Source organism: Arvicanthis niloticus, chromosome 4, assembly GCF_011762505.2.
Source record: "Arvicanthis niloticus isolate mArvNil1 chromosome 4, mArvNil1.pat.X, whole genome shotgun sequence".
Lineage (NCBI taxonomy): Eukaryota > Metazoa > Chordata > Mammalia > Rodentia > Muridae > Arvicanthis > Arvicanthis niloticus.
The window spans coordinates 48,281,954-48,299,970 of NC_047661.1; the positions used below are offsets into that span (position 1 = coordinate 48,281,954).

The following is an 18,017-nucleotide window of genomic DNA, read 5'->3' on the forward strand; positions in this document are numbered from 1 at the left end:
AGAGAGGAGAGCTGGCCCTGCTACTCATCTGGCATGAGGTGATAAATAGGTGCAGGAGTAGTACTCGCCCTACCCTCTTGTCACCTCCTGCAGTAGCCTAGACAGCTGACCCTGGAGTCATAAGAGCAGGAGAGCTAGCCCTGCCCTTTCATTGGCTGTAGCATTCAGGGCAAGAGGACTCTGCAACTTGTCTGGGCAATACAGTGGAGCTGGTCCAGATGGCAAAGGCACTGGTGAGCCAGTCCTGAGGATGTGAAGAGCAGGAGAGCTTTCCCAGCCCCTCACAGGCTCCAGCACTTGCCAGAGTGGGCTCTGAAACTTGACTGTGCAGCACAATGGAACTGGCTCTAGAGGTGTGGATGCCAGTGAACCTGCCTGAGGGCATGAGAGCAGAAGAGCTGACCCTGCCTCCTGCCAAAGGTGAGCTTTGGGTAGCCACGCTGAAGTGGTGCTGGAGAGCTCCCCATAGTGATGTGGATAAGGGAGAGCAGGTGGGCTGACCAGTTCAGCTACCACCCAGGCCCATATCCAGCACTCTGAATTGGCCCACACCAAAATCTGTATCATCTGCACATGGTTGGGACCTGTGAAAGGGACAGTCCTACTATTCCAAAGCTACAGGATCTCCATGACACCGCATAACAACAGGATAAACGGGAGAAGTCCTAGTGAGGATTCAATATTGACCGTGTCAGAGAAACCAAAGACCTAGAACCAGACCAATGACTCATTGCAATGGGCATTTGCAAGTGAAGATATGTGGACAGAGGGAATTACTGCGGGGCACACTGTGACATACTCCAGCTTCCATGACAATATGGTTTTTCTATGGTTTTTCTATGGTTTATTTTTAGTGGTGGTGGTGGTGGTGGTGGTGGTGGTGTGTGTGTGTGTGTGTGTGTGTGTGTGTGTGTGTGTGTGTGTTCTGAGTGCCTGCATGTCAAAAGACAGTGCTGAGTGTGCACTTCCATCCTGCTCCACACCTACCTCTCTCCATCTGTTCTTTTAAGGAAGGATTTCTCCCTGAACTTGAGGCATGTATTTTCTTGGATAGATGTCTGACTGCCAGAACAGTAAGATAATGTTTATGACAGCTTATTACAACAGCAACAGGCAACAAACACAAGGCTAGACCCAAGCATAGTTGCCTTTTGGCTGTTTGTTGTTGTTTTTAATTGTTTTGTTGTTTGTTTGTTTGTTGAGGTTGGGTTTTATGTGGCTAAGGATCAATCACCTCGGACTCCTGATCTTTGCCTCTGCCTCCCAGGTGCTGGGACTACAGGGAGTGTTGCAAAGACAAAGGGCAGATATGAGGGAAGGGAAGATGAGTGGAACTGGGGTACATGATGTGAACTTCAAAAAGAATCAATAAAAAGAAGAAAAAAGAAAGAAAAGGTTGCTCCAGGTACCTCACTTTTCCCAGCTTCCAGAGGCTCCCCTCAGTTTTGCTGTCCATGTTCAGGACAGGAAACGGACAGAAGAGCTTCTCATCCTTTATCGCTCTTGATACTGCCTCTCCTGCTTTTGTCTTTCACCTAAAGGGGTCTGAGATTCAGGAGCCCTTCTTTTTTTTTTTTTCTTCATTTTTTTATTGGATATTTTATTTACACTTCAGATGCCATCCCCTTTCCCCACCCCCCCTTAGAAAACCCCTATCCCATGCCCCCTTTTCCTTTTTGCATTTATACACTTTTTAAAAAGTGCTAATCAAAGGCTTTATAAGTTTGGTAATGCTCAATCAGAGGTGTAACCCACTACCCAACCTAGATATATCAACTATCTTTGACTGGTGGAGATATGTGAACATCTGCCTCCCTGTCTCCCCCCTCTTTCTTTCTCTCATCACCTGGCTTCTCCTCTCCTTCTCCTCCTCTCCTTACTCCTTCTCTTCCTCTCAGTACTCCTCCCACCTTAGCTCCACCTACATATCACCCTTCAGGAGCCCTTCTGATGAACACAGGGTGATTGCTCTATTTCAAAGTCCACTGACTAACAGAATGAATCCTCCTTGCCATGTATGTTCAAGCTCCAAGTGATACGATACGAATATCTTTGAGAAGTCATTATTTGTCCTATCACAGTCTTATGATACATTTGTATTTGTTATTAAAATAATGAAATTACATTTCAAATAAACATTATCCCTTTAAAAATAAAGTAAGTTGGGAAGACCACACATGTTTCTAATTGTACTGAAAATGTTAGAGGAGTTTGGAGTATTTTCTTTGTTTGATTGTTTTGGTTTGGTTTTTAGTGTTGTCTCCAGACTCAACAGAACATTCTCAGAATAGTCACAACTTTATCAGATTTTTATATATTTAAATATGCATAAATGAGCAAGAGAAGTGGTCCATACCTGAAATTCCCACTCTAGAAGCTAAGGTAGAACCAGAGTTTAAGGTTTGTCTGGACTATATAAGAAGATCTTATCTCAGAAAATCAAAAATAAAAATTACATGAATTTGCTTTTGAAAAGAGCCAACATCATAAGAAAGCAAATGTTTTGTATTCAATAAATATTCAAATAAAAAATACCACTTAAACCCAAAATAAGATGAAACCAATAAAATAATGAGATTTTTTCTACCATAAACATTTTTGTAAGTAACAGTATTATAATAATACCTAGTTTGATTCCCCTTCTCAGTGAGATTCATGTGTACCCGCTCACCCCCGCCTTATTACTTAGCTCTTTGGGTCTGTGAAGTATAACATGGTTATACTTTAGAGCTACTTTACTTTACATGCAATTACAAGTGCATATATTCCATGTGTGTCTTTCTGGTTGTGGTTACCTCACTCAGGATGATATTTTATAGTTCTTTCCATTTGCTTGCAAATTTCATGATGTCATTGTTTTAATAACTTTATTGTGTGAATATGTCACATATTTTTTTTTTTACTCTTTTTGCTATTAAGGGATATCTAAGTTGTTTTCAGTTTCTGGCTTATATGACTAAAGCTGCTATGCACATAGTTGAGCAAGTGTCTTTGTGGTATGGTAGAAATGTCCTTTGGGTATATACTCAGGAGTTACCACTGGGTCCTGAAGTAGATCAATTCCCAATTTTCTGAGAAATCGCCATATTGATTTCCAAAGTGGCTCTACATTGTACTCTCAGCAGCAAGGGAAGAGTGATCCCCTTGCTCCACATCCTTGCCAGCAATGAGCTGTCATTTGAGTTTTTGATATTCAGCATTCTGACAGATTTAAGATGGAATCTCAGGATAGTTTTGATTTGCATTTCCCTGATGACTAAGGATGTAGAACATTTCTTTAAATGTTTCTTGGCCATTAGAGATTTCTCTGTTGAGAACCCTGTTTAAGTTTTCATCCAATTTTTTAATTGGATTATTTTGTTTGTTGATGTCTAGATTTTTTTTTTTTTAGTTCTTTATATATCTTGAAATCAACCCTTTGTCAGATATGGGGTTGGTGAAGATTGTGTTCCCATTCTGTAAGCTGCTGATTTGTCCTTTTAATGATATCCTTTGCCTTACAGGAACTTTTTTAGTTTCATGAGGTCCCATTTATTAATTGTTGATCTTAGGGCCTGAGCAATTGGTGTTCTGTTCAGGAAGTTGTCTCCTGTGCCAAGGAGTTCAAGATTATTCCCACGTTTTCTTTTATAAGGTTCAGTGTATCTGGCTTAATATTGAGGTCTTTGATCTACTTGGACTTTAATCTTATGCAAGGTGATAGATACGTATGTATTTGCATTCTTGTCCTTGCCTACATCCAGTTAGACCGGCAACGATGGTAACAATGCTTTCTTTTTTCCATTGTATATTTCTAGATTCTTTATCAAAAATTAGGTGTCCATAGGTGTGTGGATTTATTTCTGGATGTTCAATTCCATTTCATTGATCAACCTCTCTGTTTTCATGCCAACACCATATTGTTTCTATTACTATTTCTCTGTAGTGCAGTTTTATTTTATTTTATTTTATTTTATTTTATTTTATTTTATTATTTTCTGTGTATGAGTGTTTGGCCTGCATGTATGTCTGTATACCACATGAATGCCTGGTGCCTAAGGAGGTAGAGAGCCTCTATGTGGATGCTAGAAATCGACTCAAGGTCCTTTGCAAGAACAACACATGCTTTTAACCACTGGGCCAACTCTCCAGCCCCTGTAGTGCAGTTTCAAATCAGGAATGGTGATATCTCCAGTTCTTTTATTGTTCAAGATTGTTTTAGCTATCCTCATTTTTTTTTTTTTTTTGTTTTTCCATATGATGTTGAATATTGTTCTTTCAAAGTCTGTAAAGAGCTGTGTTGGAATTTTAGTGGTAATTGCATTGAATCTGTAGATTGCTTTAGAAAAGATGGTAATTTTACCATGTAAATCCTACTGATCCATGAGCATGGGAGATCTTTCTGTCTTTTGATATTCATCTTAAATGTCTTTCTTCAGAGACTTAAAGTTCTTGTTATACAGGTCTTTCACTTCTTGGTTAGAGTTAGCCAAATATAGTTTATATGATTTGTGACTATTTTAAGGGGTGTTGCTTCACTGATTTTTTTCAGCTTGTTTATTGTTTTGTATATAGGAGGGTTACTGATTTTTTTTAAAGTTTAGTTTTTATCTAGACACTTTGCTGAAGGTGTTTATCAGCTTCAGGAGTTCCCTAATAGAATTTTTGGGGTCACTTATGTATACTATCATATCATCTGTGAAAAGTGACACTTTTACTTCTTTCATTTCAATTTGTATCCCCTTGATCTCCTTTAACTGTCTTATGGCTCTAGCTAAAACTTCAAGTATAATATTGAATAGATATGAGACAGTGGATAGCCTTGTCTTATTCCTGATTTAACAGGATTATTTTAAGGCTCTCTCCATTTAATTTGATGTTGGCTATTGGCTTGTTGCATAGTGACTGCTTTTATTATGTTTAGGTATGTGCCTTGAATCTCTGATCTCTTCAAGACTCTTATCATAAAAGGGTGTTGGATTTTGTTAAAGGCTTTTCAACATCTAATGAGATAAACGTGGGTTTTTTTTCTTCCAGTTTGTTTATCTGGTGGATTATACTTATATATTTTTGTATGTTGAACCATCCCTGCATTTCTGGAATGAAATCTACTTGATCATCATGGATGATGTTTTTGATGTGTTCTTGGATTTTGTTTGAGAATGTTTTATTGAGTATTTTTGCATCAATGTTCATGAAGGAAATTGATCTGAAATTCTCTTTCTTCTTTGTTGAGTTTTTGTGTGGTTTAGGTATCAGAGTGACTATGGGCTCATAAAATGAATTTGGCAATGTTCCTTCTGTTTCTATTAGTGGAATAATTTGAGGAGTATTTGTATTAGCTCTTCTTTGAAAGCTGGCAGAATTCTGGTCTAAAACAAGGGAGGATGGAAGGAGAGAGTACTGGAAGAGACAATTGGAATTGGAGTCATCTCAGAGGTGAGGTAGGAACCTAGGGCAATAGAAACTCCCAGGAATCGATAAGGGTGATCCTAGCTAAGACTTGTAGCAATGGGGGATATGAAGCCTAAACCAACCATCTCCTGTAACCAGGCATGACTTCCAGTAGAGGGATTGGGACACCAATCCACCCATAAAACCTCCAACCTATAATTTCTTCTATCTACAAGATGTGCTGGGATAGAATTGGTGCAGAAATTGTAAGAGTGGCCAAACAATGACTGGTCCCCCTTGAGACCCATGCCATGAAGAGTCAACCGCTGATACTACCCTGAGTGACAGAAGCCAGAGGCTGGACAGCTCTGAGACCCACAATATAACCAAACACAAATGGAAAAAAAATCAATGAAATTATTCCTAAAGATATTCTGCTACACTAGATTGGTTCTAGCCCCATTGTCATCAGAGAGGCTTCAGCCAGCAACTCATGAAAACAGATGTAGAAACCCACAGGCAAGCATTAGAAGGAGCCTAGGGAATCCCTTGAAAGAGGGGGAGGAAGGAATATAAGAACCAGAAGGGTCAATGATATCACAAGAAAACCTACAGAATCAACTAACCTGGGCCTGTAGGGGCTCACAAACTGAACCACCAACCAGGGAACTTGTATGGAACTGATTGAGTCCCTCCACATGTATGTTACAGTCGTGTAGCCTGGTCTTTTTGTAGAACTCCCAACAGTGGGAGTAGGAGCTATCTCTGCTTCTGTTGACTGACTGGGTTGCCTTGTCTATCCTTACTAGAAGAGGAGATGCCTAGTAGGGTTCTATTTCCTATTGGGTTACTTTGTCCAGCCTTAATAGAAAAGAAGGTACCCATTATAACTGCAACTTGGTATAGCATGGCTAGTTGATATCCATTGAGGCCAGTCCTTTTTTGAAGAGAAATGAAGAAGGAGTGGATCGGGGCTGAAGGTAGGGGACTAGGAGGAAAAGAGAGTGGGGAAACTTCAGTCAGGATGTAAAATAAATAAAATTAAATTAAATAACATCAAAAGACAAATAAAATAGATAGTGAGCACTTACTAGCAATCTGTACTATTCTGGGTGCTTTACATGAATTAACTTAGGCTTATGAGATATATACTATTTGTAAGTGTGTGTGTGTGTGTGTGTGTGTGTGTGTGTGTGTGTGTGTAAGGTTGTATGTATTTATATGTGTGTATGTGTGTGTGTGTGTTTGGTATGTTCACACATGTTTGTACAAGTATGCATGACTGTATGCGCATGGATGGGGAAAGAGAAGGACATCATGGATCCCCCTCTATCTATCACTTGGGCTTATTTCTTTGAGGCAGGATCTCTCCTTAAACCTGAAGCTTACATTGTTTTGCCTAGGCTGGCAGTCAGCAAACCACAGTGACCCCCCTCTCTCCATGCCAAAGAGCACAGGGGCTCAGAGTCCACAGACCATGGCAAGCTTGTTATGTGTATGCTAGGTTTTGATTTTAGATCCTTGTAATAAGACAGCAAACACTCTTAACCACTGAGCCATCTCCCAGCCACAGAAAGAACTATTGTGAACACCATTTCACATGTGATTATGATGACCAGATAGTTAAAATAACTTCCTTAAGATAACTGGCTAAGAAATGAAAAGACAGAGACTCTAACCCCCAGTAATTTGTTCCTAATCCTATAATTAGAACCTTACCTATGCAACCCACTATTTTCTTTAAAGCTAACCCCTCTCCCATGTATTGTGTGCACTTTAGTAGCAAAATAGTTTGCTAAGAAGCAAGAAAATTAGGTATTGTATGAAAGAAACAAAAGCTAGAAGTCAAATGGTGTATTTATTTGGTTTTGCTTTGTGATGTTTACCCTTAAAAATAGCACAATGACCACAAAATTATACATGAGACCAAGATAAAGAGAAAACATCAAGCAGTGTCATCAAAATATTCATCTAACATATACTTCAGGTTTTCTTCCCGGGATTACGGACAGTAGAGAAGTATAGAATCACTCTGTGCCATACAGCCATGGAACGACCTTCTCTAGCTGCTGGCATTGTGGTGAGAACCTGCAGTTCAGGAAGTAAGCCAGAAAAGGCACAGACAACTCCACTGTGGTGGTTAAGTGTGGTAGGCAGCTCCAGGGTCGAGCTTAGAGTGGCTTAGTCTGGGAGTAGAGGCTCTGTGGGCACACTATCCTAAAAGAAGCAAACATATTTAAGTCTTTAAGGTCAAGTTTATTTGTAAAATAATTTAGCTGGTCATTCTGTCCCTTAAAACCAAAATTAGGGAGGCTCAAAGCCTTATTCCTGACTCGTAGGAAGTCTGTCTCCTCTTTGGGTTTCTCCAGATCCCCACAGATTCTGTTATGAACATCCGTAGCTCTCAGCCCTCACCTCTGCTTATAAGGTCAGTTTAGAGATCATCTTGCCTTCTGAGGTTTAGATTATCTCTACATTTACCTTAACCTTCCAATGCACAAACAAAACACTCACTTGTGAAGGGACCATGTCTGAGTCTGAGTATCTCAGAATATTGACAAGGAATACACAACAGCATCACATGGCCCCGGCATCTAATGGAGAGCACATCCATTCAAAACAGTTCTTCACCATCTTCCACGGCTCTGGGCTTCCTCCAGCTACATGCACAGACACTGAATCATACGTTGTGGCCACTTGCCTGTCTCTTGCTTACTTCAAGACTGAAACACAGCAGAATAGTGCTTTGTAACCTGGACTCCACCTATGTCTAGGCCAGGATACCATCCAAGGAAGTTGTATTTTTTTTTTTCAATAAAATCATCATTTAGTTTGTCTAGTCCATTAATATACCCAGAACATGACCCACTCAAGGGAACAGATGATTCTTTTCAGCTTATTCCTACACTTTGTCTCCTTTTCTTTGGCAATTTGATTTTAAATTGGGGTGGAGGGAAGCATGCAAATGAGACATATGTAATAGTTAAACTTCAGAGGAATGAATCTTCATTGCTTCCACACCCATTCATCACTACCAACTATCCTTTAATCAACTAATTTTAAAAGTTAGTTATCAATTATCACCTAAAAATGATGAATGTGTACCTCAAGTTGTTACAAGTGGACTAGTCAGAGTTCTGAAAACTTACCAGTCAGAATTGTTACAGATTCTGAAAATTGAACTTTTTCTAACAGTATCATATGCTCTTTTTGACTTATTCTAGAGAAATAAAAAGAATAATGATAAATGTAGAATTTCTAATTTATTTGAGAGGGGTTGAAGAAACATACACATCTCCAAATAAAAATTAGTATTTGTTTGCAAATGTCCCAAAAAGAAACAGTGCAACTGTCTTCCCCAGCCAAAGTTAAAAGCATATCACAAGCTGCCTGGTGATATACCTAAGCAAGCACAGACAGGTTTATTATCTGAAGACTCAAGCAGCCCATTTCTTAAGACTGTTAGTAAGTGTTTAGATGTTGAATAGCCTTCAAGGAAGAAAATTAATCAAAGAAAATAAAATTGTATTTCTTCCTCAAGACTGTAATAAGATACAATGTGGGAAAGGAATGGAATAAGCAGGTAATGCAGGATTTATTTTATAATCTCCCACCTCCCCAAATCCCACTGCCTCTAAAGCAAATCCTAAAACCCTCTGTAGTGAATGGAAATTGAATAGAGCCTGACTCTTACCCTACCTGTTCTTATTGGTTATATAATGATACCTACATTCAGTTCAGCTGCCTCCTAGCAGAACTGGGTTTGGGGATTTACATTGGTGAATTTGAAATCCCTGCACTTTGCAGCTGATCATTGCAAGAAATGCAAAAATAATTTTTATCATATTGCTCTTTTGTAAAGAACATGAAGAAATAAACTAAACCCCAGCAGGAAAAAAGGCAATTTTGTGCTATATTTTAAGGTTTCCTACAAATAATACTCAAACTCTGTTAACTTCAAGTTATCTATATTTTAGTCTCACATATAAGCAGAAATCTTGGAAGTGATGTGTTTGTAGGTATATATTTTTTTAACTGGGCGTAATAAAATAAGCTGAAATGCTTTCATAGAAATTAGACCTTTATTTTAGATTAATTCATAGATTCTGGCTTATTAACTTAAAATTGCAAAAGCGTTTTTGCTATTAGACCCTCTTGACTTATGTAATTAGTTAAAGACTTTATGCCAGTTTCATGTGCCTGGAGGTTTTGCATTCTTCTTTATGAAATCAGAGTTTAAAGACAAAGATCAACCCTTGGTAATGTTGATAAAAATCACTTAAATGGATAGAATAGTCAATGAGACTTTGTGACTGCATTACACCCCATCTGAAAGAAGAATGTTATTAATTCTCAAAAAGTGTTTCTATCTTATGAGAGATTTAACAGTATGTAAATGTGATCAGGATTTTTCAGTTCATTTCATGGTGATTCGGGCAGGAGACAAGCAGCAGGAAGAAAGGCAGTATAATGAACCAAGTAGACATTTAGTCACATAGACAGAAGGGTTAGGGACAGAGTAAGCCAGAGGCAGAGGTAGCAAGAGAAGAAAAATTAACTGAGCACATCTAATTTACAATAATATCTTTTCTTTTGGTGGTTCTAGAGACTGAGCCTAGGCTATGCAGGCTCTCTAACGGGAAGTAAAATTTAATCACGGAGTCTCACTAAATTGCCCAGGCTGGAATTGAACTCACTCTGTAGTTGAGTCAGTTTGTGAGCTTGGGATTCTCTAACCTCAGCCTCTTCAGTAGCTGGAGTCACAGACCTGTGCAGCAGGCTGAGCTTGCCAGATGTTACTCTATGTATCCTTATGTGAATTCATTAAAGCTCCTTGACACCATGAAGTAGAGTCTAACATCATCCACATTGCACAGATGGGGAAATAAAGTACTAAAATGCTCATGCTGACATTCTCTATTTTTTTTCTACTTCTTTTGAATAACCAATTAGACTGTGACAAAAAGGGGTGGGGGAGGCATGGGAAAATGGATAAATTACAAATTCTGCCTTTCTGGGTGGAAAACAGAATTGCATTCACTCTATGAGTTATCTACTTGGCTTCTATCCAGAGATTCTGAAGAGCGTAAGAGAGAACGCCTTTCTTTTCTAAGAAAACAGGAATTTCTAAACCTACCAAGCAGGACAGACATCTACCAATAGCTCCTTTTTGCAAAGTGTGACAAGGTGCCCCTTCCAGAAATAGGCTCAAGAAAATGTAACTCTTCTTGTCAGATGAATTAAAAGGAAAAACACCACTCTAGGAGGAAAACACACACAGAGAGGGAGAGAGGAGGAGGGAGAGAAGAAGTAGAGGGAGGGAGGGAGGGAGGAAGGGAGGGAGGGAGGTGGTGAGAGGACATTATTTCTCTGGACTAAAGTCATCCAAAACCAAGGCCCTAGCCTGGCTAGCAGATCAGCCTGAAGCTGCTGGTGCTTTTCTTCGGGACACAGCCTCTTTCAGTGGTCACATGCTGTGTTTGGGAACAGATGTGTATGTTAGTTTTATTTTAAACACTTCATACTCCAATAGTCCTATCCATCTATGTTGCCTATGAACTACAGCAATATAGTACAGCATGTCACAGTATCCCTAAAAGTGCAATAGTGGCAGACCTACCTTGACAGTAACCAACAGCTCTTTAACTAAATGTAAGGGCTGCTCAACAAGAGGGAAATCATGACTGAAAACCTAGCTAACTGCCTGAGGCTAGTGATGTTATGGATCTTGGAGGAGCACCCACAACTTTACTAAACCAGCAAAATCCCTAACTACACTCTAAGTATTTGTTCTTTTACTCACAAATCTAGGTCATACCCATCACCAAGAAACAGCTGCTCGAAACAGATAGAGGCCATAACAGAAAACCACAGCTAATCCAAATGAAGAGGACAAATGACTACTTACTGCCCAGGCCCAACTGAAACACCTGATACAACACAGCTCCTGCCCTTAGGGCTCAAGGAACATAATGGAAGAGGGACAGGAAGATTCTAAGAGCCAGAGGAACAGGAAGTTTGCTGTGAGTTGCATCTCTTAGAAATGTCAGAAACTACACCCATGAAGTCTCAGAAACATGACTGCTTAAGACCTAAATGAAGACGACACCAATAGACCTCCTGACATGCAAGGGGAAATTTTCATGGGCCCTCACCTTAAGACAAAGAACTACAGGTAACTAAGGAATGCTGAGAGCAGGAGATAATAGTTTTCCCAGGGAAGGTTGTATGATACCAAGTGGTCAACCCTAAAATCTTATGCAAACAAGTAGCGCAATGTAGACTATGATGACTAATCTTGATTGTCAATTTTACTGTATTTGGAATTAATTAAAAACCAAGCAGCTGGCACACCTGTGAGGGAATTTTCCTGGTTGGATTATTTGCTGAGGAAGACCCACTCTAAATGCAAATCATTTAAAGTCAGAAGACACACCCTATACATAAAAGGCCACTGGATAAAGATCCTTCTGATTTCTACCTGTTCACCCTTACTCTTGCTGGGAAGTCCATCTATCCTGTTCCTGAGTCACTCCTTTACTGGTTTTAGAGCCTACTTCTTTGGGATTTCAATGTAAAATGAAAACTAGCTACTCTCTAAGTCTTCCCTGGGATGGCAGCACCAGCCTGTGACTGTTGAGACACCAGTCTCATGGACTGAACAGCTACTGGAGCTTTGGCTTTTCCATCAGGAAATCATTGTTGACCTTCTCACAGACCACATAACCCATAAGCTACTCTAGTAAATTTTGTGTGTGTGTGTGTGTGTGTGTGTGTGTGTGGTGTGTGTGGTGTGTGTAAAACCATAATTGATGAGACAGAGGTCACGAATTTGAGAGAGGCCAACATGGGGTGCATGACAACAGTTGGCAAGGGTAATGGAAGGGAAAGCCATCTACGGCCCAGCCACCTCTCTTAGGACTCAGACTGCCCTACTCTCTCACCCATAACAGTTTTACTAATCTTCTCAGCCTTTGTCTAGCTTGAAAAACATTGCTTAACTCACTTCCAACATCACTTTCTCTGGAAATCTATCCCCAAAAGCAATGTCGAGAAAGGACATAGACCAGGCAGGAAACTGTACTCTTCTGAGGACAGCATCCACTAACAAAGACAGTCAGACTGAAATTTAGACTGAGAGTCAGACTGAGAACAAGGAGTGGTTGGTTTAACTTTTTGTTCCTTCCTCAATTTAGTATAAGTTAAATAAACGGCACCAAGGCCAAGCCTTGTGCGCACTCAGTACTCACTCTCCAGTGGTTTTCTCCAGGCTGAGCATCTCTAACCTGAAAATTCAAACTATGAAAGGTTCTAAAATATGGAGCACTTTGAACAGCACTGAGCAAAGCAGAAGAGCAGATGCTCTGTGACTGTAAAAGCAATATGCTTGCCTTTCCCCAACCCCACTAATCTATAATCCTCTAGAGCAAAGCATGTCTTATTCACATAGATTATATCTTTCTTCTCACCCCACCCCTCTTCAACATAATACCTTACACATTAATATTTCCTAAATAAATATTTGATAAATGCATGCAAAGATGGTATACCCTTAAGGACTTTAACAATTTCTAGGAGAGATGCCAAGATTTCCCATAAAAGCTACAAGACCCAACAAGGCATAACTGAGATATTAAGTACTGCGGAAGTTGTTCTTTCAGTCATGCCTAACATAGATTTATTCATATATCTAAAGCATACAGAGCATGTGGGGTTTTTTTTTGTTTTTTTTTTTCACACTCCTCTTTATTGTTATTAAGGTTTTACCAATGTCTTTCAGTTACAAAGGACTTCACTTATTTAATTCCACTATTAACCATGTTTTGGGCCTTGCAAACTCCCCTGAAATCTCTCAAACACTGAGCCACCAACCATGCAGCATACACTCCCTGGTCCAAGGCCCCTGACACATATACAGCAGAGGACTGACTGGTCTGGCCTCAGTGGGAGAAGATGCATCTAACCCTCGAGAGACTTGAGCCCCCAGAGAGTGGGGAGGTATGGTAGGGTAGGACGGTGGACATCCTCTTTGAGATGGGGGAGGAAGAATGGGATGACAAACTGTGGGAGGGCAGACAGGGAGTGGGGCAACAACTGGACTGTAAAAAAATAAAAGTAATAAAAAAGTTAAAAAATAAAATGCTAAACTGAAAAGAGAAATAGAAGAAAAGCAAGAGCTAATTCAGGCAGAAATTTATGATAGGGTGAAGCAAATACCAGTTCCATCCAGTACTTCACTAAAGACTAACTCTACTGTTTCTGAAAGTGTGATACAGTCTCCATAGGTAACAACAGATGAAACAAAAGAACAGATTAAAGGAGGAGGAGGAAGAGGAGGAGAAGGAGGAGGAGGAGGAAAAGGAGGAGGAGGAAGAGGAGGAAGAGGAGGAGGAGGAGGAGGAGGAAGAGGAGGAGGAGGAGGAGGAGGAGGAGGAGGAGGAGGAAGAAGAAGAAGAAGAAGAAGAAGAAGAAGAAGAAGAAGAAGAAGAAGAAGAAGAAGAAGAAGAAGAAGAAGAAGAAGAAGAAGAAGGAAGGTAAAAAAAGAAAACTGAAAAAAGAAGAGAAAAGGGAGAAGAAGCAGCAGTCGACTAAGAGCAGCAAGTGCTGACTCTAAGCCTATAGATGCATCCGTGCCTGAATCTTCGAATTGGCACTTCCTTACTGCCAAAAAACATCCGGATGCAGATTCATTTTATGTAGAAGTAGCTTCGGGAGAAGCCCCAAGAACTCGTCAGTGAACTGGTGAATCATGTTCCTCTAGAACAGATACAAAATCAGATGGTGGTTTTACTTTGTAATCTGAAGCCTGCAAAAATGCAGGAGTATGCTGTCTCAAACAATGCTGCTGTGTGCCAGTTCACCAGAGAAAGTGGAGATTTGGCCCCTCCCAACGGGTCCGTTCCTAGAGACAGAATTACTTTTGATGCCTTCCCTTGGAGAGTCTGACAAGGAGCTGAACCCTAAGAAGAAGATCTGGGAGCAGATCCAGCCTGACCTGCACACCAATGATGAATGGGTGGCTACATACAAAGGAGCTCCCTTTGAGGGGAAGGGGAAGGGAGTTTGCAGAGCACGTGGTTGTTAATAAAGAATGATTTTTATGCAGAAGGCACTGTACTCGGAGCTGTAGGAGCAGATGGGACAAGAGGAAAAAAATGTCTGCCTTCCAGGCTGAATAAAGACAAGAGGAGGCAGGAACCTAAATAACTAGACCCCGTGGTTGGTAACGATCATGACAGAAAGGCGCAGGCCCTCCGACAGGAAGAGTGGCAACCTACAGGTCAGCAGTGAGAGAACAGGTCTGTAGTCTTTCTTGTCCTCACAGACTAGGATAGAGGGTTGCCGCCACGGAACCAAGGAAACAGCCCTGACATTATAACTAACACGCACCGTGCTGGAAAGTCGAAACACAAAAACCAAGACAACAACAAAGCCTAACAGGTATCTACTAAAATGCTAACATGAATTTAATCAGATTAACGTTTTTAGACACATCTATGCCTTTTTTTAATATTTCTGTTTGTTTATTCACCATAAATTACTTATTGGTTTTATAATCAGATAAAAAAGTCATTACCCTTTCTTATTTACTCAGTGTTCATTCTGATTGCGTTCTACTGGATAGTAGTGACAGGAAATGTGAGCATGTGCTCCTAATATGCTCTCACTATGCTTTTAAAGGGTATAATTACTACAGATGATATCTAATGCTCAGTTCTCTTAGAATCACTTAAAAATGTCAGTTGGGTAACACATTCAGACTGTTATGTGCAAAATCTTAGGACCTATTATTTTTCTGGGGTGGCTTACTGAGTTATCCATCCAGAAAGATTAAAACAGAAATAAAAATACCAACCATTTAAAATGTGACAACATAGTACCAAGAGTGAGGAAGGACTGGAATGCTTCACTAATGTTAAATGACTTGGGAAATTGAAACTACATGTACTTGGTGGCCCGGAAATTGTTTCTGTGTATTACTCCATATTAATCAATTAAATGACAGAACCCAGAACCCATGGTATATACAGTCATTCATGGACTTGGCTTCAGAACCCAAATTCAAGGATGTTTATATAAAATAAAATAAAATCACAGTATTTCTGCCAAACAGACACTGTATTAAACTGACTCCTAATAGCTAATTGTTATATCAATGGATGAATTCACCTCTCAATCCTCATCAGAGAGATGCTTACTCACAAAAGATGGTAATTAACAGAGAGACCCACAACTAGTCAAGGTTCCAAGGCCAAGAGATGGTCAGCACTAATGGCCCATTTAGTACTGTATGACACCCCTTCCTCCAAAGGCTCAAGGATCATTGTAGAAGAGGAGGAGGAAAGAGTGTGAGGTCCAGAGGCCACAGGTTACTATGAGGAAGCAGTGTTTTCGGGGCACAGCAAAGTAGCTCCACATAGGCACTCAGAGGCATGATGACAGCATGCATAAATCGATACCAGCTCAAACCAGACCAAATCCCAGCATAGACAGAAGAGGAGGCATAAAGCCCCAACCCTTCCTGAGAAGATATTGGCAACTGATAGCCTCTGAGAGTGTGTTAGTTTCCTTTAAGAGTGTAACCTCCACAGAGACTTAACGGACAGTCATGAAGCCTCCATGGAGCCTCCATGGATCTGAGCAAGGCACTCTGCATATGTTATAGCTGTGTAACATGATGTTATCGTGGGACTCCTAATAGTGGGAGTAGGGGCTATTCCTGACTCTTTTTTCCTACTTTGAGACCATTTTCCTCCTTCTGGATTGCCTTGTCCAGCTACGTGATATGCATTCTTTGGTTGATATCCTGGGAAGTCTGCCCTTTTGCTTTCCTTTCCTTTCCTTTCCTTTCCTTTCCTTTCCTTTCCTTTCCTTTCCTTTCCTTTCCTTTCTTTTCCTTTCCTTTCCTTTCTTTTCCTTTCCGTGTGTGTGTGTGTGTGTGTGTGTGTGTGTGTGTGTGTGTTCTTTTGCTGTTTTGCTGTTGTTTTGTTTGGGTTTTTTGTTTGTTTTTTTACTTATTCACCTTACATCCGACTCACTGCCCCCCTCCCAGTGGTTACCCCTTCCCACAATCCTTCCCCTGTCTTCCCTCCCTTTCTCCACTGAGAGGGTAGGGACTTCCCCAGGGTATCCCCCAGCCCTGGCATTTCAAGCTTCTGTGAGGCTAGGCACTTCCTCTCCCACTGAGGCCAGACAAGGCAGCCCAGCTAGAAGAACAAATCCCACATACAGGCAACGACTTTTGGGATAGACCCCAATCCAGTTGTTCGGGACCCACGTGAAGACCAACCTGCAAATCTGTTACATATATTTGGGGAGGCCTAGATCCAGCCTGTGTATGTTCTTTGGTTAGTAGTAGTCTCTGAGACCCCCAAGGGTTCAGGTTAGTTGATTCTGTTAGTCTTCCTGTGGAGTCCCTATCCCTTTAGGGGCCCACAATTCTTTCTCCTATTCTTCCATAAGAGTCCCCAAGCTCCATCCACTGTTTGGCTGTGGGTATCTGCATCTGTCTGTGTTGGTGGGTGTGGGCCTCTCAGAGGACAGCCATGCTAAACTCTTGTCTGCAAGCATAACAGAGTATCATTAATAGTGTCAGGGATTGGTGCTTGTCCATGGGATAGGTCTCAATTGTGCCAGTTGTGGCTATTAGCTATTCCCTCAGTCTCTGCTCCATCCCTAAATCCCTGCATTTCTTGTAGGCAGGATAAGTTTTGGTTGAAAGTTTTGTGGGTGGATTGGTGTCCCAGGGTTCTTGCCTGGACACAGGAAGCAGCCTCCCCAAGCTCCATATCCCCAATAAGGAGTGGAGTCCAGTGGGGGGAGGGTTGGATTGAGTGTGGAGAGGGACAGTCAGATGGCCTTGAGGATGAATGGAAATCTGCAACCAACTGGGGTGGGGTAGAGGAAGAGATGGAGATCTGGGGTTGGGCACCTATCTAGGTGCCCAAGAATCAATGAAGGTGTCCTTAGCTGTAACTCACAGCACTGGGGATATGAAGTCTGCCCTTTTCTGAAGGAAAAGGAGGAAGAGGAATGGATGGGGATGAAGGACTGGAAAAGGAAGAGGGATGGGGAACTGCTGTTGGTATGTAACATATGAGAGAAAAATAAACTAATTTGAAAAAAATATAGCCCTGATAAGTCTGTCATTCTCCAGTGTAAGGCTACATATCCAAGAGCACATGGTAGCACAAACTGGACTAGATGGGTTCCTTAGTTGCTGTTCTATTGTGTTCTATTGCTGTGAGGAGACACCATGGCCAAGGCAACTCTTATAAAATAAATCATTTATTTGGTAGCTTGCTTACAGTTTTAGAGGCTAGTCCATGATCCTCATGTCAGGAAGTAGACAGACCTGGCCCTATAGCAGTAGCTAAGAGCTTTACATCCTAGTCTTCAGGCAGCAGGTAGAGAGAAAGACTGGGCCTATGGGGGGGGGGGTTGATACTTCAAAGCACACCCCCAGTGACACACCTACTCCAACAAGACAACACCTCCTAATCCTTCCCAAACAGTTCTACTAAACTGGAACCAAGCATTCAAACACATGAGCCTTTGGGGGCCATTCTCATTCAAACTATCACAATGGGTTTTCCCCCTCTGGCAGCTGATGGGAACAGATGCAGAGACTCACAACCAAACAT

General features: G+C 40.9%; 1 pseudogene; it reads left to right on the plus strand.

Annotated features, from left to right (window-relative positions):
- Positions 1-335: 335 nt before the first annotated feature.
- Positions 336-14,458, plus strand: LOC117707331 (aminoacyl tRNA synthase complex-interacting multifunctional protein 1-like; annotated as a pseudogene).
- The last annotated feature ends 3,559 nt before the right edge of the window (positions 14,459-18,017 follow it).